The sequence below is a fragment of the Clarias gariepinus genome, chromosome 28 (assembly GCF_024256425.1).
Source record: "Clarias gariepinus isolate MV-2021 ecotype Netherlands chromosome 28, CGAR_prim_01v2, whole genome shotgun sequence".
NCBI lineage: Eukaryota > Metazoa > Chordata > Actinopteri > Siluriformes > Clariidae > Clarias > Clarias gariepinus.
The window spans coordinates 18816901-18831765 of NC_071127.1; positions in this window are offsets into that span (position 1 = coordinate 18816901).

The window sequence follows — 14865 nt, forward strand, 5'->3', positions numbered from 1 at the left end:
TGCTTAATGGTAATTAAAATACCCAGAAACACCAGCTGCTTATCAGCCTCTATCTGGTTCTTTTATATTAAAATATCCATTTTAAACTTATTTAAACTATTAAAAATGGAACAGTTTAAGTCTTTGTTTCCCCCAAAGTAACAGGCGTTTTGCAATTCTATGTTCAGAATATAGATCTGACCAAACATCATTCTAAAGCGCATTGCGCTGACACATTCCTACTACAGTTCCCTCAACCACTTTTTCCAACCGTCACCCGTCTAACCCCCCCCCCCCCAACTCCTTAACTGATAAACACTTCAGAGTTCTTATTCACCTCGTTAACTAAGCGCTCACGCTACCGTGCAAAGTCACGGCCAAAGTGGGGAAAATGTAAACCTGGTTATGAGCGTTTAGCTCACTAGCTCCTGTACATATCCTCAGCTTGTGTCCTTCATGAACTGCATCACATTATATTCAAAGAAATAACCTGCAGATTAACTCTTACCCAAATAATAAATAAATGCTGAATTTATCCAGGCAACATGCAGTCAGATTCTGAAGGCATTTTCAGAGAGCACAAACACGCTTCCTCGGGTAGTGCAGCTTTTGTAGTAGGGACATTAATAGTATTTTTCGATGTTTTTGAAATCTTTTTGAGAAAAAGAGGAGTGACATTGTGAGTTTGTGACACTGACAGTAAGCTGTAATGTTACCTCCAAAATCTGACCACTGCTGGTGCTGCCTGTGATTTTTAAAACGGCCAATAAAAAACTAAACTGGGAAATAAACTGTAAACTAATCCCAAACAAATTTTATTTAAAAAAAAATTAAGTCACCACATACCGCGAATAGTCCATTAAGCTGCCATCTTCATCTCTGTAGTGCAGATTGATAGCGTCAGTTCGGCGGGACTGGGTTGTTAAAATCAAGTGATTGCAACTCAGCGCAGCTAAATTGGTGTGTGTTAACGTGTTCTTGAGAACAATGCGCCATCTAGTGGTGGAACTAGGTGAATGAATAAATAGGGCTTGAATGGGCGTGTTTACTGTAAAATTTTGACACGCCTTTCTGGCAGTAGAGGGAGGGGGTATGTCGGCGTCCATAGGGCAGCCGTACGCCATTCGCACGTCATTTACACGGCCAGGGTTGTTTGACGTGGCTCCATCTGTAAGTGAATTTTAACGTGCTGGAGTCAAAGTTAATTCTTATCAGATTTAACTTTTTCAATATCTCACCTGTGAATCACTCTCAAATTACCCGAACAGGGAGCGTATTTGGATGTCGATGAAAGAAGTACGACGTTTTGGGCAGTGAGTTCTGTTGTGCAGAAAGACAGGCAGTCATGTATGTTGGCATCAACCTGAAATAATACTGATTTCGCTGAAGCTGATCAGCTTAATTTTGGCTTTGAGTAGGTCAACACCTATTGGATGGTAAAACTGAATCACATTTGATATCATGATATTTATTATAAACATGTAATAAAGAGTGTTTTTAGATTGCATAGAGCATGTATGAGCATGGCAAGAAAAAGAAGGTATCTTTTTTATCTTATCTGCTCGATTAGATTAATTAGGACATGCATTGTGTCTAGTGTCTGGCAAGATCACAAATATTTTAAGCTTGTAAAATGTTAAGAACTTAAGAAACACTTTCTGCATCCTCTCAAAAGGGGATAGGACCATAAATGATTACAGTAAAACCTCGGACGAGCATAATTCGTTCTGGAAGTGTCCTCGTATTCCAAAACACTCGTAAACCAAATTCAATTTTCCCATAAGAAATAATGGAAACTCAAAATATTTATTCTACAGCCCCTAAAAAAACCCCAAAAAATAATTAATACAAAATATAAAGTAAAAATAAAATAAAACAAATTAACTTGCACTTTACCTTTAAAAAACAGAAAAATAAATCCCTACAGATAAGTGTTTCCGTTTGTGCACGCAGACGCTGTGTGTGTGTGTGTGTGTGTGTGTGTGGAATCACTGCTGTAAAGGAAAAAAAAAATGAACCTGCACTTTACAAAAAAAAGAAGTGCACGCTCGGTGCTCGTAAAAACCAAGACAATGCTCGTTTTTCAAGTCAAAATTGATTTAAAATTTTTTTTATTGTCTTGCAGAACATTCATAAACCGCGTTACTTGTAATCCAAGGTTTCACTGTAATTGCAAGTTTTTAAACATTTGTTGTATGATGCCGTGATGATCGCTTGTCAATTAGTGTTGCAAATTCGTGATTCGTTGCATTATTTCCAGCTCCAATGATGCTAACAACGATGTTACATGTTCTTACATTAGTGTTGCACATTCTGCATGTTCCTGAGCTTTTAGAATGCTTTAGCACAAGCGGCAGAAAAATTACCGAACAGCAATGTATGATGAACAACTTTAAAAAATGTGTTTTACACTTTGCCTTGAAAACTCGGTCAATTCCTGATTCAGTATTGTAAATTTAGCATGTTCTTGTGCTCTTAACGCTAAACCTTTGGGAAACGCAATTTAAGCATACACTTAAGAAATGTGAAAGGACATTATTAAGAACACGAAATAATAATGCATTCCATTATTATAGTTAGTTATAATAACTTTTTAAACATTATTTTATATTTTGTCTGGAAAACTGCATGTCAACTCATACTAAATCATCTATTTGACCAAGTACCAGTGATGTAATTTGTGTGTGTGTTTTAGGTTCCTAGGGATGTATTTTTAAATTCAGTCTGTCTGAATCTTTATAAATGCCAACTTGGGAAAATCATGTTTGAGAAAACGACAACACCAATTAAACACTTGATTATTTGTGTCTGTGCTATTTTGTGCTTAAGTGACCCAAAAAAAAATCTTAGTTTTCTATTGAATGGTGCTAAGATGGATTCTTTTGTCCTGACGGCACGCAAATGTGTTTGTGTTAAAGCCGGCTCAGACAAACCTGACGAACGCAGGAGCACACACACCGGTGGCACTTTAGCCATTAGTCCTTCAATGTTGTCTTGTAAATAGCGGATTTAACCTATGAACACAGCTGTGACACATGGTCTATTTTTTCCGCAAGTAAAATACATCAATACGTTAATAATTTACATTACAATAACATTAGTGCAGAAGGATCTAATGAGACTTGTCTCTATTACATCTTGACTTTGAGACGTTCACAGTATATTCGAAACATAGACAGTGTTTATTTTGCTAAACATTACAGCCATGGCCACTAAAACAGTGCATCTTTAATAAGCCATATTGGTTTTGAGTCAGAAGTAAACTTAATGAAAGACTAAGAAGCCCCATAAACTTGATCCTGAACAGCCACGAGCTGATTTTAACAATACTGGATTGTGGAATAGTGAATTTTTTTTATGTTTTTGTATATATTTTTAAATGTTCAAATGAACGTTTCAGAGTATATAATTTGTTGTGTCATCTGTTTACAGCATTGGCTAATTTTGTGATTGAGACCCATGGGTTACATTGAAATATTTTTGATTAGTAGTAAGCCAGGCTTTAGTAACCTTGGACAAATCACAATATAAGCCCTCTCTTTCACGCACAAATACACACACACACACACACACACACACACACACACACACACACATACAAACACACAAATAACACATGAAATTGCTTAAAACCAAATGAAACTATGGCAAAAATATATAAGCAGTGAAAAATACAGTAGTATACTGTAGGTTATCCCTGTTCTGCGATAACAGATGCTAACCCTCTAAATCTGTTTGGTTCTGTTAGTACTGTTTTTAAGTGTGAATGTTTATGGGGATTTAATCTGTCTCAGCTGCTGCATCTATTCACAGTTGTGATAAATGAATACTGCCCCATCGGATCTTTGATGGGGGAGACGTTATGCTGGTTAAATGACTAAAGAAATACTGATCCGTATGGACAGATATTTGTTCCAGATATTCAATTCAATTAAATTCAATTCAATTTTATTTGTATAGCGCTTTTAGCAATTGTCATTGCCGCAAAGCAGCTTTACACAATCAAAAGAATTATTTAAGTTTGTATGAAATGTGAATGTGTATGAATCAAAATGGTCAGTTTGTCCCTGGTGAGCAAGCCGAGGGCGACAGTGGCAAGAAAAAAACTCCCTGAGATGGTAATAGGAAGAAACCTTAAGAGGAACCAGACTCAACAGGGAACCCATCATCATTTGGGTGAAACAGAAAGCAGTAAATGATCTGCATTTATACTATATATATATATATATATATATATATATATATATATATATATATATATGTACAATATGTAACATTTCAGATCTTTGACACTAGGGGTGGTATTTCCAAAAAAAAACTTCACACATGCGCTCCATGAGGTCTGTTTGGTGTGTGTTACATTTCCTATATTTTTCTTTCATTTTCTTTAATAGGTCTGGGTTCTTATGGATTAGGGTCTAATTCAATTCAATTTTATTTGTATAGCGCTTTTAGCAATTTTCATTGCCGCAAAGCAGCTTTACACAGTCAAAAGAATTATTTAAGTTTGTATGAAATGTGAATTTGTATGAATCAAAATGGTCAGTTTGTCCCTGGTGAGCAAGCCGAGGATGACAGTGGCAAGGAAAAACTCTCTGAGATGGTAATAGGAAGAAACCTTGAGAGGTATTATGTGCCATTAATTGATTTGTTATGCCAATTTTTGACTATCAGCGAAAAAACCATCAGCGAGAACATAAAAAATTTAACGAAAACAAACCCAAGCAAAAGTTACATTTTAAGTTTTACTTTGCAGCCAAAATGTAAAATACTGTACATAGCCCGCATTTGTATTCCGTACTTACAACGATCGGTATAGGTATCGTTGTCTTTAAGGATTATTAAGGATGTCTGGAAAAATATTGCATATAAGTAGTGCAATAATAAGCATAATTAGTAGTTTAATTAATTGATTAATTAATTTATTTATTTATTAAAAATGACATAAGCATCATGGGTTGTGTATTGATCTGTTTTATTAATCTTTTTTTTTTTTTTTAACACATTATCTATTTGTGAAACTATGTTGATGTAAGGGTATGTTATATATTGAATATAGTGACCGGCTGCTTGGACACTTGCAGTTAACTGAAGCAGTCAATGCTTCATCTGGCGGGATTATACAGCATTGCATCTTGTTTCTGTTGAACTGGAAACCCATCAATGATGGGATTGACAGATTCGCCAAAGTGCTTCACAAGATGTGATATGCCAATGGGTTAATTTTTCTTATAAAAGAAGCTAATTTGAATACAGTGAGCTAAGCAGCTAACAGTAAATGAGGCGTGCAGTTGAACTTCTGATGTAGACACCAGAATAGGTCAAAGGGGCCTGCATGCATCGTGTGGAAAAGTTCACAGACACCGTGGTCGGCCTGTGCGAGTTAAGAGTGGAGTGTCTAAACAGTTAAGGCTTCATAGAAGGGTCTTCAGACCAGCTTGGGCGCGAATATTCGTCTTTTCGTCGCTGTGTGCTGTTTCATTAATGCCCTGCCATTCGTCGACTTCTGCCAGTGACTCCTCTCAACCAGTCCTCTGGAGATTAAGGTACTGAGTTCCAGTTTTAATGATTGTAGCACGTTTATGGAGACACGAGAAGAGCATTGAACTTACTTTTTAAGCCCATATGTTGATATGTTGCATCCTTCCAGCAAGTGAATTTCATTGAATGCTTCACCGCAGTAGTTTCAAGACATTTGAGGACTTTGAACTACAGATCTGGCCTTTAAAAACGCATGTATGCGATAATTACATGTAGAACAGACTCTTGTAAAATTGTCCTCAGCAAGACTGGGAAAAATATTTGGGCTTAGTGTAACATCAGAGATGGTGCACTCCTTCCAACATATTGTGTTTGTTAATGGGAGATGTTCTCTTAAACACTCAAAAAGAGACTGGTCACTGAGCGTACACAGGATATGTTGCTGCACAGCTCATACACACTACACATCCTACATGCACTACACATACACACACTATAAACACACATGCACTGTACACACTGTACACATGCTACACACACACACACACATATTCCACATACACTAAGCATGCACATACTACCCATAAATACACACACACACACACTATAAATTCTACACAAATGTTGACCGGCCCAAGCACATGAGCCATTGCAATTACCACCAAACCCAGACCGCACAAAATGACATCGACAACCTGGGCTTTTTGGTGGTCTTAACATGGGAAAAAGGCACATGTGGTGTACACGGGTGTACACTCGGTCAACAGCCAACATCTGTTCACATACACTCACCTAAAGGATTATTAGGAACACCACACTAATACGGTGTTTGGCCCCCTTTCGCCTTTAGAACTACCTTAATTTTACGTGGCATTATTTTAACAAGGTGCTAAAAGCATTCTTTAGAAATGTTGGCCCATATTGATAGGATAGCATCTTGCAGTTGATGGAAATTTGTGGGATGCACATCCAGGGCACGAAGCTTCCGTTCCACCACATCCCAAAGATGCTCTATTGGGTTGAGATCTGGTGACTGTGGGGGCCATTTTGGTACACTGAACTCATTGCCATGTTGAAGAAACCAATTTGAAATGATTCGAGCTTTGTGACATGGTGCATTATCCTGCAGGAAGTAGCCATCAGAGGATGGCTACATGGTGGTCATAAAGGGATGGACATGGTCAGAAACAATGCTCAGGTAGCCTGTGGCATTTAAACAATGCACAATTGGCACTAAGTGGCCTAAAGTGTGCCAAGAAAACATCCCTCACACCATTACACCACCAGCAGCAGCCTGCACAGTGGTAAGAAAGGCATGATGGATCCATGTTCTCATTCACTTTACACCAAATTCTGACTCTACCATTTAAATGTCTCAACAGAAATTTATTCATTTATTTATTAAAAAATAACATAAGCATCATGGGTTGTGTATTGATCTGTTTTATTAATCTTTTTTTTTCCCCTCTTTTTTACCACATCATCTATTTATGAAACTATGTTGATGTAAGGTTATGTTATATATTGAATATAGTAACTGGCTGCTTGGACACTGCAGTTAACTGAAGCAGTCAGTGCTTCATCTGGCGGGATTATACAGCATTGCATCTTGTTTCTGTTAAACTGGAAACCCATCAATGATGGGATGTAGGCGAGGGGTTGGGATTGACGGATTCGCCAAAGTGCTTCACAAGATGAAGGGTTAGGGTTAGGGTTAGGAGATGAGTGGTACCTGGTGGGGCCTTCTGCTGGTGTAGCCCATCCGCCTCAAGGTTGTGCAAGGTTGGGTTAGGGTTAGGAGATGAGTGGTACCTAGTGGGGCCTTCTGCTGGTGTAGCCCATCCGCCTCAAGGTTGTGCATGTTGTGGCTTCACAAATGCTTTGCTGCATACCTTGGTTGTAACGAGTGGTTATTTCAGTCAAAGTTGCTCTTCTATCAGCTTGAATCAGTCGGCCCATTCTCCTCTGACCTCTAGCATCAACAAGGCATTTTCGCCCACAGGACTGCCGCATACTGGATGTTTTTCCCTTTTTACACAATTCTTTGTAAACCCTAGAAATGGTTGTGCGTGAAAATCCCATAACTTAGCAGATTGTGAAATACTCAGACCGGCCCATCTGGCACCAACAACCATGAGTGTATATACTGTGTACTTTTAAGTGCATTTTTTAAAGCAGCATCAGATGTTGTAAAAGGGGTTTGCTAAGTTCTAAGCTTTCTATGTGCTTAGAATCACTTGTGGAACTTGCAACAGCTATATATATATATATATATATATATATATATATATATATATATATATTGTGGCGTGGGCGGGGCGGCGGCTGATGACCAGCATGCCTTGCGGGAATGTCGGTGTGTGTTCACCATGTTGGGGAAAGGTGTTCTGGTTAGTGGCTTAGGCCCTGTTTGTATGTGTGGGTGTGTGACGTGTGAAATGTGCTCCAGTTCAAGCTAGTGCTGAATTGGATGTAGGCTCCTGAGTAAAGGTGCTGCTCATGCCTTACAGGCTGTGTGCTTAATAAAGTACTCCCAGCCATTGCATTGGGTAGCAAATAAGCTCACTCGTCTCTCCAGCATTCTTCCTGGCGTAAAAACGCTACTATATATATATATATATATATATATATATATATATATCCTGCGTTGCAGGTTGGTCTTGCGTTGCAATGTTTGTTGACTCATTCAGGCAGGCAGAAATCTACACATAAATTTTTAAGTTAAAATATTGGTGTCATTTTGTTTTAGGTTTTTAACACATACTTTGTGTGTTCATAGCATCATTTACACAAGTTTAAACACAGGTGTCGTCAAAAATAAACAGTAGACCTTATGTTTTGAAACACATGCAAAAATGACAACTTCTGAACACTAAAATGTTAAAAATTCTTAAGGCATCATTGATTAAAAAGTGTATCCACCAGTCAAGGGCCAGTCACTACACTGCTATACATAGACCGCTTCTATTACAAAGTTGGAGTACACTTTCAACATGTGTAGAGATCATCCACAAACAAATTGGGGCAAATTGTTCCTTTTTCATGTTGTGATTATGTAGCAATTTATATACTGTAGTTTTCCCACAGAGGGCAAAGTTTTAAACACCTTGGGGCTCGTCTTGAAAATCACAAGAATGTTCTTTGTTTTTTTAAAGGATGTTCTTGATTTTTGTTTTTGTGATTATGAATGTTAATTATGTAAAAATTTTCTTGTGTTATTTGTGATCAGTTAAATGAGAGAAAATTATTACATTTATTTGCTACTCATTTATCATAATTAGCAACATTTTCATAATTATAGTAAATTAAATAACCACCAAAGTCTAATTAACTGGGTATTTCAAACATAAACCTAACAGAATCTACATATTTCATAACTAAATATTACAATGTGCTAAAAATGCTTAAACATAAATATAACATAATATTGTTACATCTGAGCCACCTCAGTCCTGGGGAGTAAGATCTGGCTCACCCGTCTACTGAGCCGTCGCTTTGTCTCCCCCTAGTGTGTCTGCGTGTGTAACATGTCCTCCCTAATTCCTAGATTACCTGCACCTGTGTCTACCCCGTGTGTGTCCCTATTTATTCCAGCCGAACCCGTAGCCCCTCGTCTGTTCACTGTTTTCATCATGCTTTTTGTTCCCCCATGTGTCTGATCATTGTGTGTTTTTGTCTTAACCCAGGACTGAGGGAGTCTGCAGGCGGAAGACCTTTATGTTTCGCTCACGGAAAAAGTTCAAGTTCAAGGCTGACCCTGAGGCAGCGCTGAGTTCCTCGCAAGGCTGTAAATCCAGTCGTTTGGTGTGACCTAAGTACTCTTCATAAATTCCCGCCTGCAGACCCGGCCTGGGGAAGCTCGTCCCCATTCAGTTTTGTTATCTTTGGTTTCGTTTTGTTCGGTGTTTTTTGGTTTGTGAATAATAATAAATATTCTTAATTATTTCCAGCCCTGCGTTTGCGTTCCTTCCCGCCATAATCATGACAGATGAACAGACCTTTTTGAACGCAGCAGGGACACCCCTCCCTGAAGATGAACCCCCCTACCTTAATTACGTCCGACGACAGCAAGGACAGATTGACGCGCTGGCGAGGTCAGTTCTCGATCTGTCGCGCGGCGTCCAGAGCCTCGCCACTGGCCCGTCCTCACCGCAACGCCGGTCCGCACGCTCTCCACCACGCGCAGCCCCACCGGAGAGATACGCCGGAGACCCCGAGGGGTGCAAGAGATTTCTTCTAGCCTGTGAACTCTATCTGGCCGACTTCCCTGACCTTTCAGAGGGGAAAAAGGTCAGTTTTGTCATTCAGCAGCTAACGGGGCCGGCGATGGATTGGGCCGCGGCGGTATGGAACGCCGGCGGGAGCACCACTTCCAGTTACCCACAGTTTCTCCAGGAATTTCGCGCGGTTTTCGACCATCCGGACCACGGAAGGACGGGGGAACAACAACTGCTGAGGCTGAAACAGGGACCATCTACAGTCGCGGACTACGCCGTAAAATTTCGGATCCTCGCCGCGGAGAGTGGCTGGTGCGACAAAAGTTTGCTCGCCAGGTTCCGAGATGGACTGCACCCCGACCTGCAACTGGAGCTGGCATGCAGGGACGCGGGCTTGTCACTAAATGACAGTATTCAACTAGCGATTAAGCTGGACCAGCACCTCCGTGGCCATCGCAGATCGTATCCAGCGAAAGGAACCAGCGGAGGGTCCGAACCGCGTCGACAGCTCAAGCTCAGCAAAACCCCCGTCGAACCGCACGAACCGAGCCCACCCGGAGCCAATGGACGTGGGCACATCCTGCCTGTCGGCCCAGGAGAGACAACGAAGGCTGTCGTCAGGGCTATGTTTTTACTGTGGGGGGGGCACACACCAGCTTCGTAATTGTCCGTTACGCAACGTAACTGCCCACACCCCACCGCGCACACACCACAGTTTTTGTGTACAAGCCACTTTATCATTTAATAACCATTCTATTTCTGTGTTTCCCTTAATAGATTCGGGTTCGGCTGGAAACTTCATCTCATCTGCAGTCCTTTCCTCGCTGCAAGCTCCAGTGTCGAAGCTTCCACACCCGATCACAATTAAAGCTCTAGATGGCAAAACCTTAGTATATTCACCTGTTGAACATCTTTCCGTGCCCCTCCGGTTAAAATTTCCCGGTCATGCAGAGGAATTAAAATTCTTTGTGATTCCTCAGCTAGATCAAGCCGTCGTACTGGGTTTACCATGGCTCAGTTCTCACAATCCCAATATCGATTGGGCAGGCTCACGCATCATTTCCTGGTCCCCAAGATGCGCTAAATTCTGTACACCGTCCACGTTAACGGTCCAAACCACCACTATTGAAAGTCCGACCGCCCAGGTATCGACCACTGTGCCATCTGAGTACACTTCGTTTAAAGAAGTATTTAGTGTTAGGGCAGCCGCACGACTTCCCCCTCACCGTCCGTGGGACTGCGCGATTGATCTCTTGCCGGGGAAAACACCGCCTTGCTCACGCATTTATCCATTGTCCGTGGCGGAAACACGGGCCATGGAGGAATACGTGACTGAGGCTCTCAGTCAGGGGCTCATCAGCAGGTCCACGTCACCTGCATCGGCAGGTTTCTTTTTTATTGAAAAAAAAGGCGGGGGTCTTCGTCCATGTATTGATTATCGAGGGCTCAATGCAATTACAGTAAAATATAAGCACCCCCTGCCCTTGGTACCGGCCGCTATCGACCAGCTCCGCGGCGCGTCCATTTTTTCCAAACTCGACCTCCGCAGCGCCTATAACCTCGTTCGTGTTCGCAAGGGAGATGAATGGAAGACTGCATTTAGCACGACATCAGGTCATTACCAATATAACGTGATGGCTTATGGACTGGTAAATGCACCTGCGGTGTTTCAGGGGTTCATGAATGACGTGTTTCGACATATGTTGAACCGTTTTGTCATAGTGTATTTAGATGATATCCTAATATACTCGCGGTCATATGTCGAACACGTCCGTCATGTAACTGCCGTCCTTCATCTACTAAGGGAACATGGGCTCTATGTGAAAGCAGAAAAATGTGAATTCCACAAGAGTGAGATCGCATTCCTCGGCTATCACATAGGACCACAGGGGGTCGAAATGGATGCGACCAAGGTAACGGCGGTGCAACAATGGCCGGAACCCAAGACAGTAAAGGCGCTACAGAGCTTTCTTGGGTTTGCTAATTTCTATAGGCGCTTCATTAGGGGCTTCAGCACAATGGCAGCACCGCTCACCGGTTTGTTAAAAGGGAAACCACAACGGCTACGCGCGTTTTCGCTGGAAGCACGTACGGCTTTCCAGCGCCTAAAACACGCTTTCACCTCTGCGCCTATTCTAAAACTGCCTAACCCAGAGAAGCCCTTTTTAGTCGAGGTCGATGCGTCGGAGGTGGGGGTGGGAGCAGTGCTGTCACAGCGCCACGGCCACCCAGAAAAGCTCTACCCCTGTGCTTTTTTTTCACGGAAATTGACACCTGCCGAGCGCAACTATGATATCGGGAATCGCGAACTGCTAGCAGTCAAAGCGGCGTTAGAGGAGTGGAGGCATTGGTTGGAGGGGGCCAAATATCCATTTGTGGTACTAACAGATCACAGGAATCTAGAGTACCTCCAACAAGCAAAGAGACTTAACTCTCGTCAAGCCCGATGGGCGCTGTTTTTCACGCGCTTCCATTTCACCATCACGTACCGTCCCGGTTCAAAGAATATAAAGGCGGATGCGCTATCCCGCTGTTTTCCGACGCCGGATCCGAATTCGGATCCTGAAACCATACTGCCTCCGTCACTTGTCGTGGCTCCGGTAATGTGGGATATCGACTCGGAGATCACCCAGGCGACACGGTCCCAACCCGTGCCGCCGGGGTGTCCACCGGGCCGAACCTACGTCCCGGAATCACTTCGGGAACGAGTGACGATAGAGGCACACTCCAACTTATCTTCAGGACACCCCGGCGTTTTGAGAACCTACCATCTCCTGGAACCAAAGTTCTGGTGGCCAAACATGCGGGAAACCGTGAAAACAGTAGTTTTGTCTTGTGCAGTTTGCGCAACAACCAAAACCTCTCGATGCTTGCCAGTTGGAAAATTAATGCCCCTGCCCACACCGAACAGACCATGGTCCCACGTAGCCGTGGATTTTGTAACGGATCTGCCGGTGTCAAAAGGGTACACTACCATATTAGTCGTGGTTGATCGCTTCTCTAAGGGATGCAGATTCCTCCCATTTGGCCCACTTCCAACCGCCCTCCAGGTGGCAGAAACCCTATTCGATTCGGTGTTTCGCTACTACGGTATTCCGGAGGACATTGTTTCAGATCGTGGTCCCCAATTCATCGCGAGGGTCTGGAAAGCTTTCTTCCAGAAGTTGGGGACCACAGTTAGCCTAACGTCGGGTTATCACCCCGAATCTAATGGGCAGGCAGAGCGGACTGTTCAGGATCTCGGGAGGTACCTCCAGGCATATTGTAGTAGTCGACAACATGAGTGGGCAGACTGCTTATTCTGGGCGGAATATGCGCAAAACTCACTGAAACACTCCTCGACCGGCTTAACGCCGTTTCAATGTATACTGGGGCACCAACCACCGCTTTGTCCATGGGATGCCACTCCCACCGATATCCCCGTGGTGGATCAGTGGTTTAAGAAAGCGGAAAAAGTATGGGAGGATGCGCACACAAAGATCTCCCAAGCAGTTCGCCGTTTTAAAAAATTCGCCGATAGACGGAGAAGGGAAAGTCCTCCGCTCCAGGTAGGAGATCGAGTGTGGCTCTCGACAAAGGACCTTTCCCTCAACCTCCCATGCCGCAAACTCTCCCCTAAATACATCGGCCCCTTTCCCATTGTTACATGCATTAACCCCGTCTCCTTTAAGTTACAGTTACCTGCACATATGCGTATTAACCCTGTCTTTCATGTGTCCCTTCTCAGGCCAGTAGTACGAGGGCCCTTGGACGGAGGCGTCGCAGAGCCTTCGCTCCCCGGGGCTGTGGAAATAGCGGGCGCCCCTGCGTTTAGGGTCAAAAAACTTCTAGACTCCCGGAGGAGAGGAGGTGTTCTGCAATACTTGGTAGATTGGGAGGGGTACGGACCGGAGGAGCGCAGCTGGGTCCCGGCCCGTGATGTGCTAAGCAGAGAGCTCATTACAGAATTCCACCTGACACGGCCGGATCGCCCAGCACCCCGACCTCCGGGCCGACCCCCCCGCCGGCAAATCCCGCGGGTCGGTGGGTCCCGACTCCCTCCGGTCACGCAGAGAGCGCGCCCGCACCTCTCCCGGGCAGCCGGTCCTGGGAGGGGGGGTAATGTCACATCTGAGCCACCTCAGTCCTGGGGAGTAAGATCTGGCTCACCCGTCTACTGAGCCATCGCTTTGTCTCCCCCTAGTGTGTCTGCGTGTGTAACATGTCCTCCCTAATTCCTAGATTACCTGCACCTGTGTCTACCCCGTGTGTGTCCCTATTTATTCCAGCCGAACCCGTAGCCCCTCGTCTGTTCACTGTTTTCATCATGCTTTTTGTTCCCCCATGTGTCTGATCATTGTGTGTTTTTGTCTTAACCCAGGACTGAGGGAGTCTGCAGGCGGAAGACCTTTATGTTTCGCTCACGGAAAAAGTTCAAGTTCAAGGCTGACCCTGAGGCAGCGCTGAGTTCCTCGCAAGGCTGTAAATCCAGTCGTTTGGTGTGACCTAAGTACTCTTCATAAATTCCCGCCTGCAGACCCGGCCTGGTGAAGCTCGTCCCCATTCAGTTTTGTTATCTTTGGTTTCGTTTTGTTCGGTGTTTTTTGGTTTGTGAATAATAATAAATATTCTTAATTATTTCCAGCCCTGCGTTTGCGTTCCTTCCCGCCATAATCATGACAAATATTAAGATTTACATAATATTTTAATAAATCTTATGTTTAGTGGTAAGGACATTTTACTTGACAATCACAAATGAGATGTAGTTAAATGAGATGTAGTAAAATTTACGCAAGTTGTAACTGCTTTTCAGTATATACACACCTATTAGCCATAACATGACAGTGCTACAGCAGGTCATGACAGTGCCAGGTCAAATAACATTTTTATCTTATTACATCTGTCAAGGGGTGGGACATATTATGAAGTAAGTCAGTTCGCAAAGTTCATTTGTTGAATTCACGACAACTTATCTACCAAAAGTGGGCCAAAGAAGAACAACTGGTGAAGCAGCAACAGGCTCAAGAAAGTACAAGACTCATGCGGTGGGGAATTCATGCTGTACCCAGTAGGGTCATAAACATGCATGTCTGGTGCATATGAAGTAGACAGATTCTAGTTAACATAAAAACAATTAACTGTGAACAAAATCCAAACTGGTCTGATGTAATATCAAACACTTGGAGTACAATTCACACACTATATGTAA